Here is a 22,748-nt window from a genome sequence, read left to right as displayed (position 1 = left end):
TAGTAGGGAGGCCTGATGTGTATATGAGCCGGTCCAAGATTATAAGAGATATCCCCCAACATCAGCGAGCATAGAAGGAGACACAGAGATAGGTGTAGAGAGAGACAGAGATAGGGATATGTAGAGAGAGAAGGGCATCAAGAGAATGAGACAGATAGGCGTAGAGAGAGGAGACATAGAGAGAGGGGGCTTTGAGAGGGGGGCGTAGAGAATGAGGGAAGGTGGAAGAGAATAGGATGTGCAGGAGAGCATTTCATTGAGCAGTGCAGAAATAGCTGCAATAGAGGTCTGTACAAATGGTGCTTTGTGTAGACACATGCAAAGGTAGGGGAAGGAAAGTGTATAGAACATGTGGATAAAAGCAGGAGTGTGGAAGTTAGAGAAATTAGAAAAGTTTTACAGAGCAGTGAGGAAACAGTAAACAGAAAGAACAAGAGAGAGGTTACATTGGGATGACGTGCTGTGGTAGAGAGAAATGCTAGGAGAGAGCCTCCAGATATTAGAGGACATGAATTGAGAGAGCAAATGTATAAATCAAAACCGGAGGGGGAGGTATAGCACGAAAGCTTGCACAGCAGTTGATGAAGATTATAGTCTTAAAGTTGCGTGTACCTGTCAGGGCACTCAAGAAGGTCAATGCTCACAAGTGCAGAGTTCATGAAGAAATGCTGAATCCAGTTCCCCTCCAATTTAATTTTAATATAACTTTTTCATTCTTCATTACTGCAAAAAGCAAACAAAACAAAACCACATTGCATTACTATTTTCAAAATGGATTGAATGACATATTCAACAGTAACTGTGTGATGCCAATATTGCCTTCTCACTCGTAGGCCAGTACGGTCAGGTACCCAGTACTGATAAAACAATAAGTGCCCGTACTAAGTACCAATATGAATTATAAGGAAATGTAAAATCTCCAGGTCTCTCTCCATCTCTGCAACAGATATATGGATAAGCCCATATTAAGGCATCACGTGACCGGAGCCGTCACTGACTGGGTATACGCAAAGATGCAGGGAGATGCAAAGAAAGGGAGGGAGAGAGACAGGGAGAAGATGGGAAACGGAGGGAGGCACGGATGGCAGGCCTCTCTCTTTCACTGGTGCATGCAAGGAGCTGGTCCCAACATCCACAAAGTGTGTGTGTATTATTGGTTGTGTTTTATGGCGGTAGGAGGATAGTGTGTATATTGTGTGTGTGTGGGAGTATTATATTGTGTGTAGGGTATTATAGTGTGTATATTATGTTGAGGTGCAGAGGAGAGTGTTAGATTGGGTATCTTGTGTTAGGGGGTATTGTGTATATTGTGTTTAAGACTATAATATTATTGGGGAGATTATTATTGAGGTGGTATTAAAGTGTGTATTGTGGGGAGTATTAGTGTATGTATTATTTGTGGGTGACAGATGCTGTGGGTAGGCCAAGAGTACGGGCCAGACTAAGGTGGAGACTTTCTGTACTCTGCATACAGGACTCTACATGCACTGCAGAGGTGAAATTCCCCCAACTCCAATTTGCTACACTCTCCAAGAGAGAATATTGTGATCAGAGGTGGAAGATGAGCAGGGTCACTGCCCAGGGAGTAGCCTGTCAGGGGGCATGGAAATCTCTTTTGGTGCGTATGTTGCCACGTGGCATTGATTGACCGGTCAATTAGCACTGCTTCCTATCACAGTGACATGATCCGGTGCTGTGATCGGTTGCAGCGCTGACCAAGGTGTGTTAGTGCAGCAATTTACAGGGAGGGAACAGAGGTTGTGGGTGACAGATGCTGGGGGTAGGCCAAGAGTACGGGCCAGAGCAAGGTGGAGATATTCTGTACTCTGCATGCCCATCCTGCATGCCCAGGACTCTGCATGCATGCCAGTGGCTGTGGGGTGTGTGTGTGTAGGTATGCCAAGTGTCAGTGTGCATAAGTAAGTGTGCTGTGTGTGTAAGTAAGTTTGCCTGTGTGGCAGGAGGTGTAGGGGGGTGGGTGGCGGGGGGCGGTTCAGCTGGAGGACTTTACCCAGCACAAAAGCACATAGATGCCTCTGATTATATCACCCCAAATGCTGATAATATCCTGCTGTAGATGCACTTTACAGAAGATGATACAGATGTCATCAGTGTTTGGTGGGTTCATTAAATCAATCCATCATATAATAGCCACACTGTGCATATGATGTACTGAATCAGTAACACCAATCACAGGAAGACATCTCCATGGTAGGGGTAGTGTTGAAGTTAACAAAATATGTCCAGCACTGTGGTGTGGAGCCCATACATAATAATTGTGCACATTACCAGAACAACATTGTCAACTGCATGATCATTTTGCTGTTGTAGTAGATCCGTCTCTTCGGTGTTCACTGCAATAAAAGTAAGACATTGCATTAATATTACAGAAGTTTGGGGGCTGAAATCCCACTATGCTAATGACAGTTTCCCTTTGCATACGATTCTTGTGATTATATCTCAATGATGATCAATAACAACTACATCATAACACAGCTGCTCTATACAGAATATGTATTTGCCATCAATGGTCATGGAGGCAATATGTCACACAATGTACATATATAGCAAGGATTATTTCTTCCTCTGGTGTATTATGATGGGAGGGTGAGATTCTGCATTATCAGCATCAGTAAATCTGTAGGAAACTGAGTGATATTCTATTTTTTGATGCAATATTAGGGTAAAATAAAGCTTGCTGTATCTATAGCCATGCTCTACCCATGATGTGCTGAATCAATGACTGCAGAGCGATTTAGAGTGGTAAACATGACTTGAACTCATCTCTGAATAGAGGGTAGCACAGTAGTGCAGAGTAGAAGGTGAATGTATCTCAAATGGAAACCCTTAGCAGCTGTGTGGGGAGTAGACAGTACAGACTGACCAAGTAAATAGTAAAAAGTAGTAACTTCAACATTACTTGGTTTTGTTCTCCACTCCTGTTTTTCTGTTCTTTAAATCACTAATACTGATGCCATATGTAACCTGTACTGAGAGTTATATACTCTACTGGCCTAGATCAAATTAAATGATGCAAACAGGATCCCTCCCACTCAAGATTCATATGATTGCACCACCTCAACCTTTCATAGCAATAACAGTGCGCTACTGCACATGTTCTTGTTATGAATGGTAGTAGATGTGGTCCTTGGGTCAGTACTTCATACTGTAGCCACACTCTATTCATGATGTATTGAATCAACAAAAATCTGCATGGTACAGATCACAGGAAGGGGTGGAGTAGAGGTGAATATGTCCAATGCGAAACCCTTAGCAGCCGGATTTTTTGGAGTCAATAAAACGACAAATACTAAATGAGAAATATACACATTGCTTATCTGTCTCTGTGTAGTCATTTTCCTCCTCTTCAACTGTCCTTCAATTTTCTATTTTGCAAGAAAATGAACACATGGCTTCAATATTCACTTCTGTTCTGCAGTCTTTCCTCTTGAAATAAAAAAGTTAAGCATTGCATTATTATTATTATAATTATTATTGACGATACATACAATGAACCTTGCTCCAAACCATGTGATACAAAGCAAATCCACCTCCCTCCCACAGCTGTGCTCCTTCTAGAGCTTCTACCACACAAGTTATTCATGTCAGTGAAACTGTACTGCAGTCCCGGTCTGCACACAATCTACTGAATCAATGACATCACACTGTGTCACACAATGTCATGCTAACGACAGGAAACAATCTTTGTATATATCTTTGTATATATAATAATAATAATGATAATAATAATAAAAAAAATAAGACAGGACAGACACTCCTACATTGCAATCAATAGAAAATAACTGGGACAGGCACTTCAAGGATGCATACGGTCCCGGATAAACTGTAGCTACCTATACACGTGTGCCTTGTCTCTAGACTCTGCATATATCTCTATTTATATACCACCCATTGTGTACTCAGCGCTTTACAAGAGAGACCAAAAAGTACAGGAAATTATTATACAATAAGTTCAACAAACAAAAACAGACAATAGGAAAGTAAATCCCTGTCCTGGGTAGTTTACAATCTAAGAGAAATGTAAGGAGACTTACAGAGAGACAACAGGTGGGGGAACAAGTGCAGTAGATGACAATGCTTGTCCTTAATGGTGGGTACTGTAGTATAAAGCACTTCTTGGGAACAATAGTTAGTGACTGAATGAGTGACAGTAGCAACGAGTAAAAGCTATTGAAATGCTTCATTTAAGTTGTGAATTTTTAGGTTGATCTTAAATGTGGGTGGAAGAGGGTATGTTGGCATATACTGAGTGTGTGTGAGTTTCACAGGTAAATTGATGGGAAAGGGTTTCAGGCAAGAGAGCGAGTGCGCAGTAGAGGTGTAAGAAGTATAATGGAGACAGTTATTAGTAGAGCTTAGGAGACGAGGAAGGGCATAACGAGACCAAAGATGATATGTAGGAAGGAGCAGATGAATAGAGAATAGTGTTGGACTGGGTCCTCAACTATAAAAAAATGGGTAACGGGTACCCGGCCAAAATGAAAGGTTCTACCCGGTCGGGTACACGGTTTGGCACTTACCTTCCGGGTGGCGGTGACATCTAGGATCAGCAGCAGTCCTGTGACGGTGGCAGCATCTGTGGTGTCTTCAGCTGGCGGGGGAGCTGCAGGCTCACAGACACAGCTTACCTGCTTCGGTGCTGTGGAAGTGATTCCTGCAGCTCCCCCCGCCAGGTGAAGACACCTCTGATGCTGCCAACATCAGAGGACTGCTGCTGCTGATCCTAGATGTCTTAGGAAAGGTAAGTATAAAAGATTATTTCCAGCTGCCCTGACATTACCCGACGCCGGGTATTACCCGACGCCGGGTATTACCCGGCCAAGTCCACTTCTCAGTGGCCGGTTTCGAGTAATGTCCGGGTAGCTGGAAATGTGTCGGGTAACGCCGGGTACTCGGTACACCACTAATAGAGAACCTTAACAAAAAGGTAAGGAGGAGAACTTTGTAGGTGATCTGAAACTTGATGGGAAGCAAGGAGAGGGATTTAAGGAGGAGGAGGAGATGAGCAGATACTGTTGTGGGAGAAAGGGAAATTATTCAAGCAGCAGAGTTTTGGATAGATTGCAAATGAGAAAGTTGTGAAGCAGGGAGCCCTGTTAGCAGTATGTTAACCCATACGATAAGGGCATGCATTGGCGTTTTAGCAGTAGATTGACAGAGAAAAGGGCAAATCTTGGAAATATTACAGAGAAAGAATCAACAAACTTTAGCCAGTGTCGTGAATGAAGATGGAAAGGGAAGAGTCAAATGTTACTCCTAGGCAATGTGCTTTCATGACAGGATGATGGTAGTACTGTTTACTGCGATGGAGAAAGGTGATATTAGGCCAGATTTAGGGGGAAATATGAGGAGCTCAGTTTTAGACATTAGGTTTAAGGCAGAAGAGTGTCATCCATGGAGGATATAGCCAGGAGGCCACCCGAAACTAGGAACTAAATTGCAGGAGTGACGGTAGGGTGGATAGGTGTGTGTATCATCTGCATAGAGATGATATCAAGGGCCAAAATAGTTGATAAGGTCAACTAGTGATAGTATGTAGTGAGAGAGGTCCCAGAACAGAGTCCTGAGGTATACCAACAGACAAAACAACAGGAGACAAAGACACGTTAGCAACAGAGATGGAGAATGTGTGATGGAGAAGTATGATGAAAACCAGGATATAAGTTTGCTGCGGATACGAAGAAAGAGTTTAGAATATGAATGAGAAGAGTGATTGACAGTATCAAAAGCAGAAGAGAGATCAAGCAGGATTAGTAAGTAAAATGGACCTTGGGAATTTTCTTTATGTACATAATTGGTTACATTGGGAAAGGCAGATTGTGAAGGGCCCAGAGGAGCATGTGATTTAAGAATGTTGATCAAACGGGAGATCACAAGACGTTCTAGCAATTAGGAGGCAAATGGTAGGACGGATACAGGGCGATAGTTAGAAATTCACACAAGGTCAAGGTTATTTTTGAGAATAGGGGTGACCACTGCATGCTTAAAAGGAAGAGTTGAAAGAGCCAAAGGATATGGAGGAATTGAAGATGTGGGTGAGAGTGAGAATATAGGATTGAGAGGGCATGTGGTAGAGGGAGAAGAGAAGATCAGGTTCCAGCTTTGTGACAGGAGAAAAGGAGTCAAGAGTGCAATGAGATCTAGATAGAAAAAGAGAGAGGGGGAAGGGAGAGAACGAATCTACTTGTGGATGGCATCCACCTTGCCTCAAGTGAGCAAAGGCTTGAGGAGAAATAAAGGATGGATGTTAAGTGGGAGGAGAAAGTCAGTGGTGGGACTCAAATACATAGAAGACAGTGTGAATGAAATTGGAGTGTTGATGAGTGAGGAAAAAGTAGTGTTTGACCTTAAAAAAAGGAGCAGAGTTTTACAGAACAGGACAAAGGTTTAGTGTAGAAAATCAGACTGTGAGATTTCCTCCATAGGTGTTAAGAGCAGCAGTGTGATGTGATGAAGTGTGATGAGAGCGTGCTTGTGAATTTAACCAATGCATGGGTTAGGCTGCGTCTATAGTAAGCACGCAACAGAAGGCAAAGTTAGCGCATGCCTGTCGCTCCAGCAATCCCTGCACTGAGGTCCGAGGCAACGGGGAGGCCCTGCATCGCTCGCACGCACTGTGGACGACCAAGCGTGTGCCTATGATAATCACGGCCTTAGAGGGATGAGTGTGTCAGAGCCTAGAAGGGGCATATAGATGATGGAGGAGGAGGGAGGAGGAGATGATAGCATTGTAAGAGTTAACAAGATAGTTAGTTTAAGCAGAAAGTGAGGAGAGGTTAGAGATAAGGGTAGATGTCAGAGGAGAGAGTTCAATTAAGCTGAGGTATCGAGTAGGACAGGGGTGAGGGGAATGAGAAGTGGTGGATGATGAGAGCAGAAGAGGTCATGTACAAATAGACCATGTTAGTCGTAGAGCAGACATTCCAGAGGGCACGTGAGAAGGGAAGAGTAAAGTGAGACAAGGAATGTGGATTACAATAGATGGGTTAATACGCTTAGCAGGGAGGTGGAGAGAGAGGCAAGAGGCAGAGGGTGGTGTAGGGGTAGAGGAAGAGATGTTGCATGTACCTTGTCAGAACATTAAAGAACGTCAATTCACACTGGTGCAGAGTTGAGGATGAAATGCTGAATCCAGTTCACGTCCAATTCAATTTTAACAGAACTTTTTCATTCTTCATTACTGCAAAAAAAAAAGTAAAAAACATTTCATTACTATTTTCAAAATGGATTGAATTCCCCCAACAATGACTATGTGTTACCAATATATCCCTCTCAGTCCCACTGCAGCATATACTGTACCAGTGTGAAAGTAGGAAGGTACACAGTACCGGTAAAACAATACGTGCCGGTACTATGCACCATATGAATTATAAGGGGATGTAAATCTCCCAGTCTCTCTCCATATCCGCAACAGAGCGGGCTCCGGTCAGTGGCATGGATGCCCATATATGGATATGCTCATATTTGGGCATCCCATGTCACTGACCGGAGCCGGCTCTGAGTATAGGGATATATGCGGAGACGCAGAGGTGCAAGGAAATGGGAGGAGGCACGGTGAGAAACAGGGAGAGACCACAGGAAGATAGAGGGCAACAACTTCCACAAGGTACTTGTATGGGTATAATTGTTTGTATTTTGTGCAGAGGGGGTAATTTCAGATAAAATACAATTCTCCACCCTCTACGAAACAATTCCACTTTGTTCAGTAAGCCAGAAAGTCTTGGTCCCATGTGGACTGAATTTAATGCAAATAAGGTCCTTAATACACAAGTAAAGAATAAAGTTACTTATTCTCTACTGTAAGAAGTGCCACATTGCCCACTATTTGGGTCCTGTGCCCAGATTGTGACCATGCATGGCAGAGGTGAGATTCCCCCAACTCCAATTTGCTACACTCTCCAAGAGAGATAATTGTGATCAGAGGTGGAACTAGGGGAGGGTGTGAGCAGGGTCACTGCCCAGGGAGTAACCTGACTGGGGGCACGGAAATCTCATTTAGTGCATATGTTGCGGCACTGCATTGATTGACCGGTCAATCTGCACTGCTGCCTGTCACAGTGACATCCTGATCGGGCACTGTGATCAGCTATAGCACTGACCCAGGTGAGATAGTTCAGCACTTTACAAGGAGGGAACAGATGTTGTGGGTGACAGATGCTGGAGGTAGGCCAAGACTGTTGGCCAGAGTAACGTGGAGACTTACTGCACTCTGCATGCCCATCCTCTCCCTGACATCAGGGGAAGGAAGTGGCCCTGGGGTGTGTGTAGGTATGCCAGATGTCAGTGTATGCATAAGTAAGTATGCCTGTGTAGTGGGAGGTGTAGGGGCGTTAAGCTGGAGGACTTAAAACAGGCACAAAAGCACATAGATACCTCTGATTATACCGCACCAAATGCTGATAATATCATGCTGTAGCTGCACTTTACAGAAGATGATGCAGATGTCATCATTGGTTGGTGGGTTCATTAAATCAATCCATCATATCATAACCACACTGTGCATATGATGTACTGAATCAGTAACACCAGGAAGACATCTCCATGTTAGGAGTAGAGTTGAAGTTAACAGAATATGTCCAGCACTGTGGTGTGTAGCCCATAAATAATAATTGTGCACATTACCAGAACAACATACTGTCAACTGCAAGATCATTTTGCTGCTTGTAGCGTATGCTCATCCTGTACAGTGTTGTAGTAGATCCGTCTCTTCAGTGTTCACTGCAACAAAAGTAAGACATTGCATTAATATTACAGACGTTTGGGGGCTGAAATCTCACTTCGCTGCGGACAATTTCCCTTTGCATAAGATTCTTGTGATTATGTCAATGATGATCAATAACTGCATCATAACACAGCCGCTCTATACAGAAGATGTACTTGCTCTCATTGGTCATGGAGGTAATACGTCACACAATGTACAGATATAGCAAGGATTATTTCTCCCACTTGTGCATTATGGCATTATGATGGGAAATGTTGTGAGATTCTGCATTATCAGCATCACTGAATCTTTTGGAAATTAAGTGATATTCTATGTTTTAATGCAATATTATGGATGATCAGCCGGTAAAATAATAATAGCTTGCTGTATCTGTAGCCATGCTCTACCCATGATGTGCTGAACCAATGACTGCAGAGAGATTCAGAGTGGTAAACATGACTGGAACGCATCTCTGAATAATGGGCAGCAAAGCAGTGCAGAATAGGAGGTGAAAGTATTTAAAATGGAAGATCCTTAGCAGCTGTGTGGAGAGTAGACAGTACAGACTGACCAAGTAAATGGTAAAAGGAGTAACTTCAACATTACTTGGCTTTGTTCTCCACATTGAAGCTTTCCTCCTCTTTAAATCACTAATACTGATGCCATGTGTAACCTGTACTGAGAGTTATATAATCTACTGGCCTAGATGAAACCATATGATGCAAACAGGATCCATCCCACTCCAGATTCATAGAATTGAACCACCTCAACCTTTCATAACAATCACATAGAACTGCAGCTGTGCGCTACTGCACATGTTCTTGTTATGAATGGTAGTAGATGTGGTCCTTGGGTCTTTACTTCATACTGTAGCCACCCTCTACTCATGATGTATTGAATCAACGAAAACTTGCATGGTTCAGATCACAGGAAGGGGTAGAGTAGAGATGAAAATATTCAATGTGAAACCCGTAGCAGCCGGATTGTGTGGAGTCAATAAAACGACAAATACTAAATGGTAAATGAGAAATATACACATTGCTTATCTGTCTCTGTGTAGTAATTTTCCTTCTCTTCAACTGTCCTTCAAATTTTCTCTTTTGCAAGAAAAGGAACACATGGCTTCAATATTCACTTCTGTTCTGCAGTCATCCCTCCTGAAATAAAAGTTAAGCATTGCATTGTTATTATGATAATACATACAATAAACCTTGCTCCAAACCATTTGATGCAAAGCAAATCCACCTCCCACCCACAGCTGTGCTCCTTCTAGAGCATGCATGTCAAACTCCAGTCCTCGAGGGTCCCAAACAGGCCAGGTTTTCAGTAGGGATATCCTGAAAACCTGGCCTGTTTGCTGCCCTCGAGGACTGGAGTTTGACATCCTTGTTCTTGAGCTTCTACCACGCAAGTCATCCATGTGAGTGACACTGTACTGCAGTCCTGGTCTGCACACAATCTACTGAATCAATGACATCACACTGTAAAGGCAATCTACAAGATGTATTAGTTGTCCACACTTCCGAAATGTTACTTTTATGTCCAAATCACTTATTCCCATGACCTGATATTTGTATTTGTTATTTATAGGATTGTCACAAAGAGTTGATGAGGTCACCAAATGATAGTATGTAGAGAGAAAGAGAGATCTCAGAACAGAGCCCTGATGTATACCCACAGACAGATCAATAGAAGACGAAGACATGTTAGCAACAGAGATGGAGAATGTGTGACAGGAAAGTTATGATGAAAACCAGGATAGAACTGTGTTACGGATACCAAGAGAGAGTTTAGAATATGAAGGAGGAGAGTGATTGAGAGCATCAAACGCAGCAGATAGATCAAGTAGGATTAGTAGGGAAAAGTGACCTTGGGAATTTGCTTTAAGCACAGTCTGTAGAACGAGCTGTACGAAAGGCAGGTTGTAAAGGATCCAGGAGGGAATGTGATTTAAGAATGTTGACATTCTAGCAATTAGGAGACAAACAGCAGGAGGGATACAGGGCGGTAGTTAGTAAGGCACATAGGGTGTAGGTTGTTTCTGAGAAAAGGGTGACCACTACAGGCTTAAAGTAAGAGGGTAAAGAGCCAGAGAATAGGGAGGAATTGAAGATGTGGGTGAGAGTGGGGACTAAGAGATGCAGTAAGGTGTGAGGGGATACGATCTAGAGGGCATGTGGTAGAGGGAGAAGAGAAGATGATTAGCTTCCAGCTCTGTAAGAGAAGAAAAGGAGTCAAATGCAGAAGGAGAATTAGGTAGAAGGAGAGAAGGGGGAAGGGACAGAAGGAATCTCCTTGTGGGTGGCATCCACCTTGCCTCTGAAGTAGTCAAATGCTTGAGGAGAAGTGAAGGAAGGATGGCAAGTGTGAGGAGAAGGTTAGTGGAGGGAGTCAAATACAGGGAAAAAAAGACAGCGTAAATTAAATTTGAGTGTTGATGAATGTGAAAAAAAAGTAGTGTGGTTTGGCCCCAGAGAGCAGCTTTATACAGGACTGGAGACATTTTTACTGTAGAAAAATCAAATATCAATTGTGTGATTTCCTTCATAGGCATTAAGAACAGCGAGTGGAAGTGTGATGAACATGTTTGGGAATTTAGCCAAGGGTGTGGGCTAGAGGGACAAGTGTGTCAGAGCCTAGAGGGGGCATATAGATAGGAGGATAGCATTGTAAGAGTTAATAAGATTGTTAGTTTAAGCGGAAAGAGAGAGAGAGCAGAGAGGTTAGAGTAGATGTCAGAGGAGAGTTTAATTAAGCAGAGGCAAATCAGTGGGACAGGTAAGATGGGGTGAGGGGAATGACTGATTGTGAATGATGAGAGCAGAAGAGGTCATGTACAACTAGAGCCTTGTTAGTCAGAGAACGGACATTCCAGATGGCATAGGAGAAGGGAAGAGAAAAGTAAGGAAAGGAATGTGGATTACATTAGATAGGTTAACACTCTTAGCAGGGAGGCAGAGGCAGGGAGGCCCGATGTGTATATGAGCAGGTTCAAGATTATAAGAGATATCCCACACATCAGCAAACATAGAAGGAGACACAGAGATAGGTGTAGAGAGAGACAGAGATAGCTCTATGTAGAGAGAGAGGGACGTAGAGAGAATGAGACAGATAGGCGCAGAGAGAGGGGGCGCAGAGAGAGGAGGCGCCAAAAGAGGGGGCGCAGAGAGAGGGGGCACAGAGAATAGGATATTAAAGAGTGCTTTTCATTGAGCAGTGCAGAAATAGCTGCAATAGAGGTCTGTACAAATGGTGCAGTGTGTAGACACATGCAAAGGTAGGGGAAGGAAAGAGGAGAACATGTGGATAAAAGCAGGAGTGTGGAAGTTAGAGAAATTAGAAAAGTTTAACAGAGGAGTGAGGAAACAGCAAGCAGAAAGAACAAGAGAGAGGTTACATTGGGATGACGTTCTGTGGTAAAGAGAAAATGCTAGGAGAGAGCTTTCAAATATTAGAGGACATGAATTGAGGGAGCAAATGTATAAATCAAAACCTGAGGGGGAGGTATAGCACGAAAGCTTGCACAGCAGATTATAGTCTTAATGTTGCGTGTACCTGTCAGGGTATTCAAGAAGTTAAATTCTCACAAGTGCAGAGTTCATGATGAAATGCTGAATCTAGTCCCCCTCCAATTTAATTTTAATATAACTTTTCCATTCTTCATTACTGCAAAAAGCAAACAAAACAAAACCACATTGCATTACTATTTTCAAAATGGATTGAATGGCATATTCAACAGTGACTGTGTGATGCCAATATTCCCCACTCACTCGTAGTGAAGCACATATTGTACTAGTGTTGAAAGTAGGCCGGTAGAGTCAGGTACGCAGTACTGATAAAACAATAAGTGCCCGTCGTAAGTACCAGCTCCGCAACAGTGCGGGCATCACATTAGTGACGTGGATGAACATATATGGATAAGCCCATATTAAGGCATCACGTGACCAGAGCCGTCACTGACTGGGTATACGTAAAGACGCAGGGAGATGCAAGGAAAGGGAGGGAGAGAGACAGGGAGAAGATGTGAAACGGAGGAAGGCACGGATGGAGGGAGTTCTTCCGAGCTTCTGCGGGCCTCTCTCTTTCACTGGTGCATGCCGGGAGCTGGTCCCAACATCCACAAAGTGTGTGTGTATTATTGGTTGTATTTTATGGGGGTAGGAGGGTAGTGTGTATATTGTGTGTGTGGGAGTATTATATTGTGTGTAGAGGTGCAGAGGAGAGTACTAGATTGTGTATCTTGTGTAAGGGTGTTGTGTATATTGTGTTTGGAGCTATAATATTATTGGGGAGATTAGTATTGAGGAGGTATTATAGTGTGTATTGTGGGGAGTATTAGTGTGTGTATTGTTTGTGGGTGACAGATGCTGGGGGTATGCAGCAATCCCTGCACTGAGGTCCGAGGCGGCTCTGCATCGCTCGCACGCACTGTGGACGACCAAGCATGTGCCCATGATAATCATGGCCTTAGAGGGATGAGTGTGTCAGAGCCTAGAAGGGGTATATATATAATGGAGGAGGGAGGAGGAAGGAGGAGGAGGGAGGAGGAGATGATAGCATTGTAAAAGTTAACAAGATAGTTAGTTTAAGCAGAAAGTGAGGAGAGGTTAGAGATAAGGGTAGATGTCAGAGGAGAGAGTTCAATTAAGCTGAGGTATCGAGTAGGACAGGGGTGAGGGGAATGAGAGGTGGTGGATGATGAGAGCAGAAGAGGTCATGTACAAATAGACCTTGTTAGTCAGAGAGCAGTCATTCCAGAGGGCACGTGAGAAGTGAAGAGTAAAGTGAGACATGGAATGTGGATTACATTAGATGGGTTAATACGCTTAGCAGGGAGGTGGAGAGAGAGAGGCAAGAGGCAGAGAGTGGTGCAGGGGTTGAGGAAGAGATGTTGCATGTACCTTATCAGAACATTAAAGAACATCAATTCACACTGGTGCAGAGTTGATGATGAATCCAGTTCACCTCCAATTCAATTTTAACAGAAATGTTTCATTCTTCATTACTGAAAAAAAAGAAAAGTAAAAAACATTTCATTACTATTTTCAAAATGGATTGAATTCCCCCAACAATGACTATGTGTTACCAATATATCCCTCTCAGTCCCACTGCAGCATATACTGTACCAGTGTGAAAGTAGGAAGGTACACAGTACCGGTAAAACAATACGTGCCGGTACTATGCACCATATGAATTATAAGGGGATGTAAATCTCCCAGTCTCTCTCCATATCCGCAACAGAGCGGGCTCCGGTCAGTGGCATGGATGCCCATATATGGATATGCTCATATTTGGGCATCCCATGTCACTGACCGGAGCCGGCTCTGAGTATAGGGATATATGCGGAGACGCAGAGGTGCAAGGAAATGGGAGGAGGCACGGTGAGAAACAGGGAGAGACCACAGGAAGATAGAGGACAACAACTTCCACAAGGTACTTGTATGGGTATAATTGTTTGTATTTTGTGCAGAGGGGGTAATTTCAGATAAAATACAATTCTCCACCCTCTACGAAACAATTCCACTTTGTTCAGTAAGCCAGAAAGTCTTGGTCCCATGTGGACTGAATTTAATGCAAATAAGGTCCTTAATACACAAGTAAAGAATAAAGTTACTTATTCTCTACTGTAAGAAGTGCCACATTGCCCACTATTTGGGTCCTGTGCCCAGATTGTGACCATGCATGGCAGATGTGAGATTCCCCCAACTCCAATTTGCTACACTCTCCAAGAGAGATAATTGTGATCAGAGGTGGAACTAGGGGAGGGTGTGAGCAGGGTCACTGCCCAGGGAGTAACCTGACTGGGGGCACGGAAATCTCATTTAGTGCATATGTTGCGGCACTGCATTGATTGACCGGTCAATCTGCACTGCTGCCTGTCACAGTGACATCCTGATCGGGCACTGTGATCAGCTATAGCACTGACCCAGGTGAGATAGTTCAGCACTTTACAAGGAGGGAACAGATGTTGTGGGTGACAGATGCTGGAGGTAGGCCAAGACTGTTGGCCAGAGTAACGTGGAGACTTACTGCACTCTGCATGCCCATCCTCTCCCTGACATCAGGGGAAGGAAGTGGCCCTGGGGTGTGTGTAGGTATGCCAGATGTCAGTGTATGCATAAGTAAGTATGCCTGTGTAGTGGGAGGTGTAGGGGCGTTAAGCTGGAGGACTTAAAACAGGCACAAAAGCACATAGATACCTCTGATTATACCGCACCAAATGCTGATAATATCATGCTGTAGCTGCACTTTACAGAAGATGATGCAGATGTCATCATTGGTTGGTGGGTTCATTAAATCAATCCATCATATCATAACCACACTGTGCATATGATGTACTGAATCAGTAACACCAGGAAGACATCTCCATGTTAGGAGTAGAGTTGAAGTTAACAGAATATGTCCAGCACTGTGGTGTGTAGCCCATAAATAATAATTGTGCACATTACCAGAACAACATACTGTCAACTGCAAGATCATTTTGCTGCTTGTAGCGTATGCTCATCCTGTACAGTGTTGTAGTAGATCCGTCTCTTCAGTGTTCACTGCAACAAAAGTAAGACATTGCATTAATATTACAGACGTTTGGGGGCTGAAATCTCACTTCGCTGCGGACAATTTCCCTTTGCATAAGATTCTTGTGATTATGTCAATGATGATCAATAACTGCATCATAACACAGCCGCTCTATACAGAAGATGTACTTGCTCTCATTGGTCATGGAGGTAATACGTCACACAATGTACAGATATAGCAAGGATTATTTCTCCCACTTGTGCATTATGGCATTATGATGGGAAATGTTGTGAGATTCTGCATTATCAGCATCACTGAATCTTTTGGAAATTAAGTGATATTCTATGTTTTAATGCAATATTATGGATGATCAGCCGGTAAAATAATAATAGCTTGCTGTATCTGTAGCCATGCTCTACCCATGATGTGCTGAACCAATGACTGCAGAGAGATTCAGAGTGGTAAACATGACTGGAACGCATCTCTGAATAATGGGCAGCAAAGCAGTGCAGAATAGGAGGTGAAAGTATTTAAAATGGAAGATCCTTAGCAGCTGTGTGGAGAGTAGACAGTACAGACTGACCAAGTAAATGGTAAAAGGAGTAACTTCAACATTACTTGGCTTTGTTCTCCACATTGAAGCTTTCCTCCTCTTTAAATCACTAATACTGATGCCATGTGTAACCTGTACTGAGAGTTATATAATCTACTGGCCTAGATGAAACCATATGATGCAAACAGGATCCATCCCACTCCAGATTCATAGAATTGAACCACCTCAACCTTTCATAACAATCACATAGAACTGCAGCTGTGCGCTACTGCACATGTTCTTGTTATGAATGGTAGTAGATGTGGTCCTTGGGTCTTTACTTCATACTGTAGCCACCCTCTACTCATGATGTATTGAATCAACGAAAACTTGCATGGTTCAGATCACAGGAAGGGGTAGAGTAGAGATGAAAATATTCAATGTGAAACCCGTAGCAGCCGGATTGTGTGGAGTCAATAAAACGACAAATACTAAATGGTAAATGAGAAATATACACATTGCTTATCTGTCTCTGTGTAGTAATTTTCCTTCTCTTCAACTGTCCTTCAAATTTTCTCTTTTGCAAGAAAAGGAACACGTGGCTTCAATATTCACTTCTGTTCTGCAGTCATCCCTCCTGAAATAAAAGTTAAGCATTGCATTGTTATTATGATAATACATACAATAAACCTTGCTCCAAACCATTTGATGCAAAGCAAATCCACCTCCCACCCACAGCTGTGCTCCTTCTAGAGCATGCATGTCAAACTCCAGTCCTCGAGGGTCCCAAACAGGCCAGGTTTTCAGTAGGGATATCCTGAAAACCTGGCCTGTTTGCTGCCCTCGAGGACTGGAGTTTGACATCCTTGTTCTTGAGCTTCTACCACGCAAGTCATCCATGTGAGTGACACTGTACTGCAGTCCTGGTCTGCACACAATCTACTGAATCAATGACATCACACTGTAAAGGCAATCTACAAGATGTATTAGTTGTCCACACTTCCGAAATGTTACTTTTATGTCCAAATCACTTATTCCCATGACCTGATATTTGTATTTGTTATTTATAGGATTGTCACAAAGAGTTGATGAGGTCACCAAATGATAGTATGTAGAGAGAAAGAGAGATCTCAGAACAGAGCCCTGATGTATACCCACAGACAGATCAATAGAAGACAAAGACATGTTAGCAACAGAGATGGAGAATGTGTGACAGGAAAGTTATGATGAAAACCAGGATAGAACTGTGTTACGGATACCAAGAGAGAGTTTAGAATATGAAGGAGGAGAGTGATTGAGAGCATCAAACGCAGCAGATAGATCAAGTAGGATTAGTAGGGAAAAGTGACCTTGGGAATTTGCTTTAAGCACAGTCTGTAGAACGAGCTGTACGAAAGGCAGGTTGTAAAGGATCCAGGAGGGCATGTGATTTAAGAATGTTGACATTCTAGCAATTAGGAGACAAACAGCAGGAGGGATACAGGGCGGTAGTTAGTAAGGCACATAGGGTGTAGGTTGTTTCTGAGAAAAGGGTGACCACTACAGGCTTAAAGTAAGAGGGTAAAGAGCCAGAGAATAGGGAGGAATTGAAGATGTGGGTGAGAGTGGGGACTAAGAGATGCAGTAAGGTGTGAGGGGATACGATCTAGAGGGCATGTGGTAGAGGGAGAAGAGAAGATGATTAGCTTCCAGCTCTGTAAGAGAAGAAAAGGAGTCAAATGCAGAAGGAGAATTAGGTAGAAGGAGAGAAGGGGGAAGGGACAGAAGGAATCTCCTTGTGGGTGGCATCCACCTTGCCTCTGAAGTAGTCAAATGCTTGAGGAGAAGTGAAGGAAGGATGGCAAGTGTGAGGAGAAGGTTAGTGGAGGGAGTCAAATACAGGGAAAAAAAGACAGCGTAAATTAAATTTGAGTGTTGATGAATGTGAAAAAAAAAGTAGTGTGGTTTGGCCCCAGAGAGCAGCTTTATACAGGACTGGAGACATTTTTACTGTAGAAAAATCAAATATCAATTGTGTGATTTCCTTCATAGGCATTAAGAACAGCGAGTGGAAGTGTGATGAACATGTTTGGGAATTTAGCCAAGGGTGTGGGCTAGAGGGACAAGTGTGTCAGAGCCTAGAGGGGGCATATAGATAGGAGGATAGCATTGTAAGAGTTAATAAGATTGTTAGTTTAAGCGGAAAGAGAGAGAGAGCAGAGAGGTTAGAGTAGATGTCAGAGGAGAGTTTAATTAAGCAGAGGCAAATCAGTGGGACAGGTAAGATGGGGTAAGGGGAATGACTGATTGTGAATGATGAGAGCAGAAGAGGTCATGTACAACTAGAGCCTTGTTAGTCAGAGAACGGACATTCCAGATGGCATAGGAGAAGGGAAGAGAAAAGTAAGGAAAGGAATGTGGATTACATTAGATAGGTTAACACTCTTAGCAGGGAGGCAGAGGCAGGGAGGCCCGATGTGTATATGAGCAGGTTCAAGATTATAAGAGATATCCCACACATCAGCAAACATAGAAGGAGACACAGAGATAGGTGTAGAGAGAGACAGAGATAGCTCTATGTAGAGAGAGAGGGACGTAGAGAGAATGAGACAGATAGGCGCAGAGAGAGGGGGCGCAGAGAGAGGAGGCGCCAAAAGAGGGGGCGCAGAGAGAGGGGGCACAGAGAATAGGATATTAAAGAGTGCTTTTCATTGAGCAGTGCAGAAATAGCTGCAATAGAGGTCTGTACAAATGGTGCAGTGTGTAGACACATGCAAAGGTAGGGGAAGGAAAGAGGAGAACATGTGGATAAAAGCAGGAGTGTGGAAGTTAGAGAAATTAGAAAAGTTTAACAGAGGAGTGAGGAAACAGCAAGCAGAAAGAACAAGAGAGAGGTTACATTGGGATGACGTTCTGTGGTAAAGAGAAAATGCTAGGAGAGAGCTTTCAAATATTAGAGGACATGAATTGAGGGAGCAAATGTATAAATCAAAACCTGAGGGGGAGGTATAGCACGAAAGCTTGCACAGCAGATTATAGTCTTAATGTTGCGTGTACCTGTCAGGGTATTCAAGAAGTTAAATTCTCACAAGTGCAGAGTTCATGATGAAATGCTGAATCTAGTCCCCCTCCAATTTAATTTTAATATAACTTTTCCATTCTTCATTACTGCAAAAAGCAAACAAAACAAAACCACATTGCATTACTATTTTCAAAATGGATTGAATGGCATATTCAACAGTGACTGTGTGATGCCAATATTCCCCACTCACTCGTAGTGAAGCACATATTGTACTAGTGTTGAAAGTAGGCCGGTAGAGTCAGGTACGCAGTACTGATAAAACAATAAGTGCCCGTCGTAAGTACCAGCTCCGCAACAGTGCGGGCATCACATTAGTGACGTGGATGAACATATATGGATAAGCCCATATTAAGGCATCACGTGACCAGAGCCGTCACTGACTGGGTATACGTAAAGACGCAGGGAGATGCAAGGAAAGGGAGGGAGAGAGACAGGGAGAAGATGTGAAACGGAGGAAGGCACGGATGGAGGGAGTTCTTCCGAGCTTCTGCGGGCCTCTCTCTTTCACTGGTGCATGCCGGGAGCTGGTCCCAACATCCACAAAGTGTGTGTGTATTATTGGTTGTATTTTATGGGGGTAGGAGGGTAGTGTGTATATTGTGTGTGTGGGAGTATTATATTGTGTGTAGAGGTGCAGAGGAGAGTACTAGATTGTGTATCTTGTGTAAGGGTGTTGTGTATATTGTGTTTGGAGCTATAATATTATTGGGGAGATTAGTATTGAGGAGGTATTATAGTGTGTATTGTGGGGAGTATTAGTGTGTGTATTGTTTGTGGGTGACAGATGCTGGGGGTATGCAGCAATCCCTGCACTGAGGTCCGAGGCGGCTCTGCATCGCTCGCACGCACTGTGGACGACCAAGCATGTGCCCATGATAATCATGGCCTTAGAGGGATGAGTGTGTCAGAGCCTAGAAGGGGTATATATATAATGGAGGAGGGAGGAGGAAGGAGGAGGAGGGAGGAGGAGATGATAGCATTGTAAAAGTTAACAAGATAGTTAGTTTAAGCAGAAAGTGAGGAGAGGTTAGAGATAAGGGTAGATGTCAGAGGAGAGAGTTCAATTAAGCTGAGGTATCGAGTAGGACAGGGGTGAGGGGAATGAGAGGTGGTGGATGATGAGAGCAGAAGAGGTCATGTACAAATAGACCTTGTTAGTCAGAGAGCAGTCATTCCAGAGGGCACGTGAGAAGTGAAGAGTAAAGTGAGACATGGAATGTGGATTACATTAGATGGGTTAATACGCTTAGCAGGGAGGTGGAGAGAGAGAGGCAAGAGGCAGAGAGTGGTGCAGGGGTTGAGGAAGAGATGTTGCATGTACCTTATCAGAACATTAAAGAACATCAATTCACACTGGTGCAGAGTTGATGATGAATCCAGTTCACCTCCAATTCAATTTTAACAGAAATGTTTCATTCTTCATTACTGAAAAAAAAGAAAAGTAAAAAACATTTCATTACTATTTTCAAAATGGATTGAATTCCCCCAACAATGACTATGTGTTACCAATATATCCCTCTCAGTCCCACTGCAGCATATACTGTACCAGTGTGAAAGTAGGAAGGTACACAGTACCGGTAAAACAATACGTGCCGGTACTATGCACCATATGAATTATAAGGGGATGTAAATCTCCCAGTCTCTCTCCATATCCGCAACAGAGCGGGCTCCGGTCAGTGGCATGGATGCCCATATATGGGTATGCTCATATTTGGGCATCCCATGTCACTGACCGGAGCCGGCTCTGAGTATAGGGATATATGCGGAGACGCAGAGGTGCAAGGAAATGGGAGGAGGCACGGTGAGAAACAGGGAGAGACCACAGGAAGATAGAGGGCAACAACTTCCACAAGGTACTTGTATGGGTATAATTGTTTGTATTTTGTGCAGAGGGGGTAATTTCAGATAAAATACAATTCTCCACCCTCTACGAAACAATTCCACTTTGTTCAGTAAGCCAGAAAGTCTTGGTCCCATGTGGACTGAATTTAATGCAAATAAGGTCCTTAATACACAAGTAAAGAATAAAGTTACTTATTCTCTACTGTAAGAAGTGCCACATTGCCCACTATTTGGGTCCTGTGCCCAGATTGTGACCATGCATGGCAGAGGTGAGATTCCCCCAACTCCAATTTGCTACACTCTCCAAGAGAGATAATTGTGATCAGAGGTGGAACTAGGGGAGGGTGTGAGCAGGGTCACTGCCCAGGGAGTAACCTGACTGGGGGCACGGAAATCTCATTTAGTGCATATGTTGCGGCACTGCATTGATTGACCGGTCAATCTGCACTGCTGCCTGTCACAGTGACATCCTGATCGGGCACTGTGATCAGCTATAGCACTGACCCAGGTGAGATAGTTCAGCACTTTACAAGGAGGGAACAGATGTTGTGGGTGACAGATGCTGGAGGTAGGCCAAGACTGTTGGCCAGAGTAACGTGGAGACTTACTGCACTCTGCATGCCCATCCTCTCCCTGACATCAGGGGAAGGAAGTGGCCCTGGGGTGTGTGTAGGTATGCCAGATGTCAGTGTATGCATAAGTAAGTATGCCTGTGTAGTGGGAGGTGTAGGGGCGTTAAGCTGGAGGACTTAAAACAGGCACAAAAGCACATAGATACCTCTGATTATACCGCACCAAATGCTGATAATATCATGCTGTAGCTGCACTTTACAGAAGATGATGCAGATGTCATCATTGGTTGGTGGGTTCATTAAATCAATCCATCATATCATAACCACACTGTGCATATGATGTACTGAATCAGTAACACCAGGAAGACATCTCCATGTTAGGAGTAGAGTTGAAGTTAACAGAATATGTCCAGCACTGTGGTGTGTAGCCCATAAATAATAATTGTGCACATTACCAGAACAACATACTGTCAACTGCAAGATCATTTTGCTGCTTGTAGCGTATGCTCATTCTGTACAGTGTTGTAGTAGATCCGTCTCTTCAGTGTTCACTGCAACAAAAGTAAGACATTGCATTAATATTACAGACGTTTGGGGGCTGAAATCTCACTTCGCTGCGGACAATTTCCCTTTGCATAAGATTCTTGTGATTATGTCAATGATGATCAATAACTGCATCATAACACAGCCGCTCTATACAGAAGATGTACTTGCTCTCAATGGTCATGGAGGTAATACGTCACACAATGTACAGATATAGCAAGGATTATTTCTCCCACTGGTGCATTATGGCATTATGATGGGAAATGTTGTGAGATTCTGCATTATCAGCATCACTGAATCTTTTGGAAATTAAGTGATATTCTATGTTTTAATGCAATATTATGGATGATCAGCCGGTAAAATAATAATAGCTTGCTGTATCTGTAGCCATGCTCTACCCATGATGTGCTGAACCAATGACTGCAGAGAGATTCAGAGTGGTAAACATGACTGGAACGCATCTCTGAATAATGGGCAGCAAAGCAGTGCAGAATAGGAGGTGAAAGTATTTAAAATGGAAGATCCTTAGCAGCTGTGTGGGGAGTAGACAGTACAGACTGACCAAGTAAATGGTAAAAGGAGTAACTTCAACATTACTTGGCTTTGTTCTCCACATTGAAGCTTTCCTCCTCTTTAAATCACTAATACTGATGCCATGTGTAACCTGTACTGAGAGTTATATAATCTACTGGCCTAGATGAAACCATATGATGCAAACAGGATCCATCCCACTCCAGATTCATAGAATTGAACCACCTCAATCTTTCATAACAATCACATAGAACTGCAGCTGTGCGCTACTGCACATGTTCTTGTTATGAATGGTAGTAGATGTGGTCCTTGGGTCTTTACTTCATACTGTAGCCACCCTCTACTCATGATGTATTGAATCAACGAAAACTTGCATGGTTCAGATCACAGGAAGGGGTAGAGTAGAGATGAAAATATTCAATGTGAAAC

The 22,748-nt window shown here is 43.3% G+C and overlaps 1 long non-coding RNA gene across 3 annotated transcripts in view; it reads right to left on the bottom strand.

The window, feature by feature from the left end:
• Nucleotides 1-22,748, bottom strand: part of LOC142475363 (uncharacterized) — a 47,771-nt gene that overhangs the window by 5,252 nt on the left and 19,771 nt on the right. For 2 of the 3 annotated variants that reach the window (XR_012790897.1, XR_012790896.1), the window contains 9 exons: nt 18,807-18,917; nt 15,172-15,267; nt 13,624-13,727; nt 12,278-12,388; nt 8,644-8,739; nt 7,090-7,201; nt 3,330-3,447; nt 2,290-2,354; nt 613-723 (listed from right to left, as the gene is read on the bottom strand). This is a non-coding gene — a long non-coding RNA (uncharacterized LOC142475363). Of the gene's footprint in view, nt 1-612; nt 724-2,289; nt 2,355-3,329; nt 3,448-7,089; nt 7,202-8,643; nt 8,740-12,277; nt 12,389-13,623; nt 13,728-15,171; nt 15,268-16,287; nt 16,408-18,806; nt 18,918-22,748 lie in introns of all 3 variants that reach the window. The other variant, XR_012790898.1, reaches the window with a different exon arrangement.

The sequence above is a fragment of the Ascaphus truei genome, unplaced genomic scaffold, assembly GCF_040206685.1.
Source record: "Ascaphus truei isolate aAscTru1 unplaced genomic scaffold, aAscTru1.hap1 HAP1_SCAFFOLD_1190, whole genome shotgun sequence".
NCBI lineage: Eukaryota > Metazoa > Chordata > Amphibia > Anura > Ascaphidae > Ascaphus > Ascaphus truei.
Note: the sequence above shows the minus strand (reverse complement) of the source record. Positions and strands in the feature narration are given on the sequence as shown.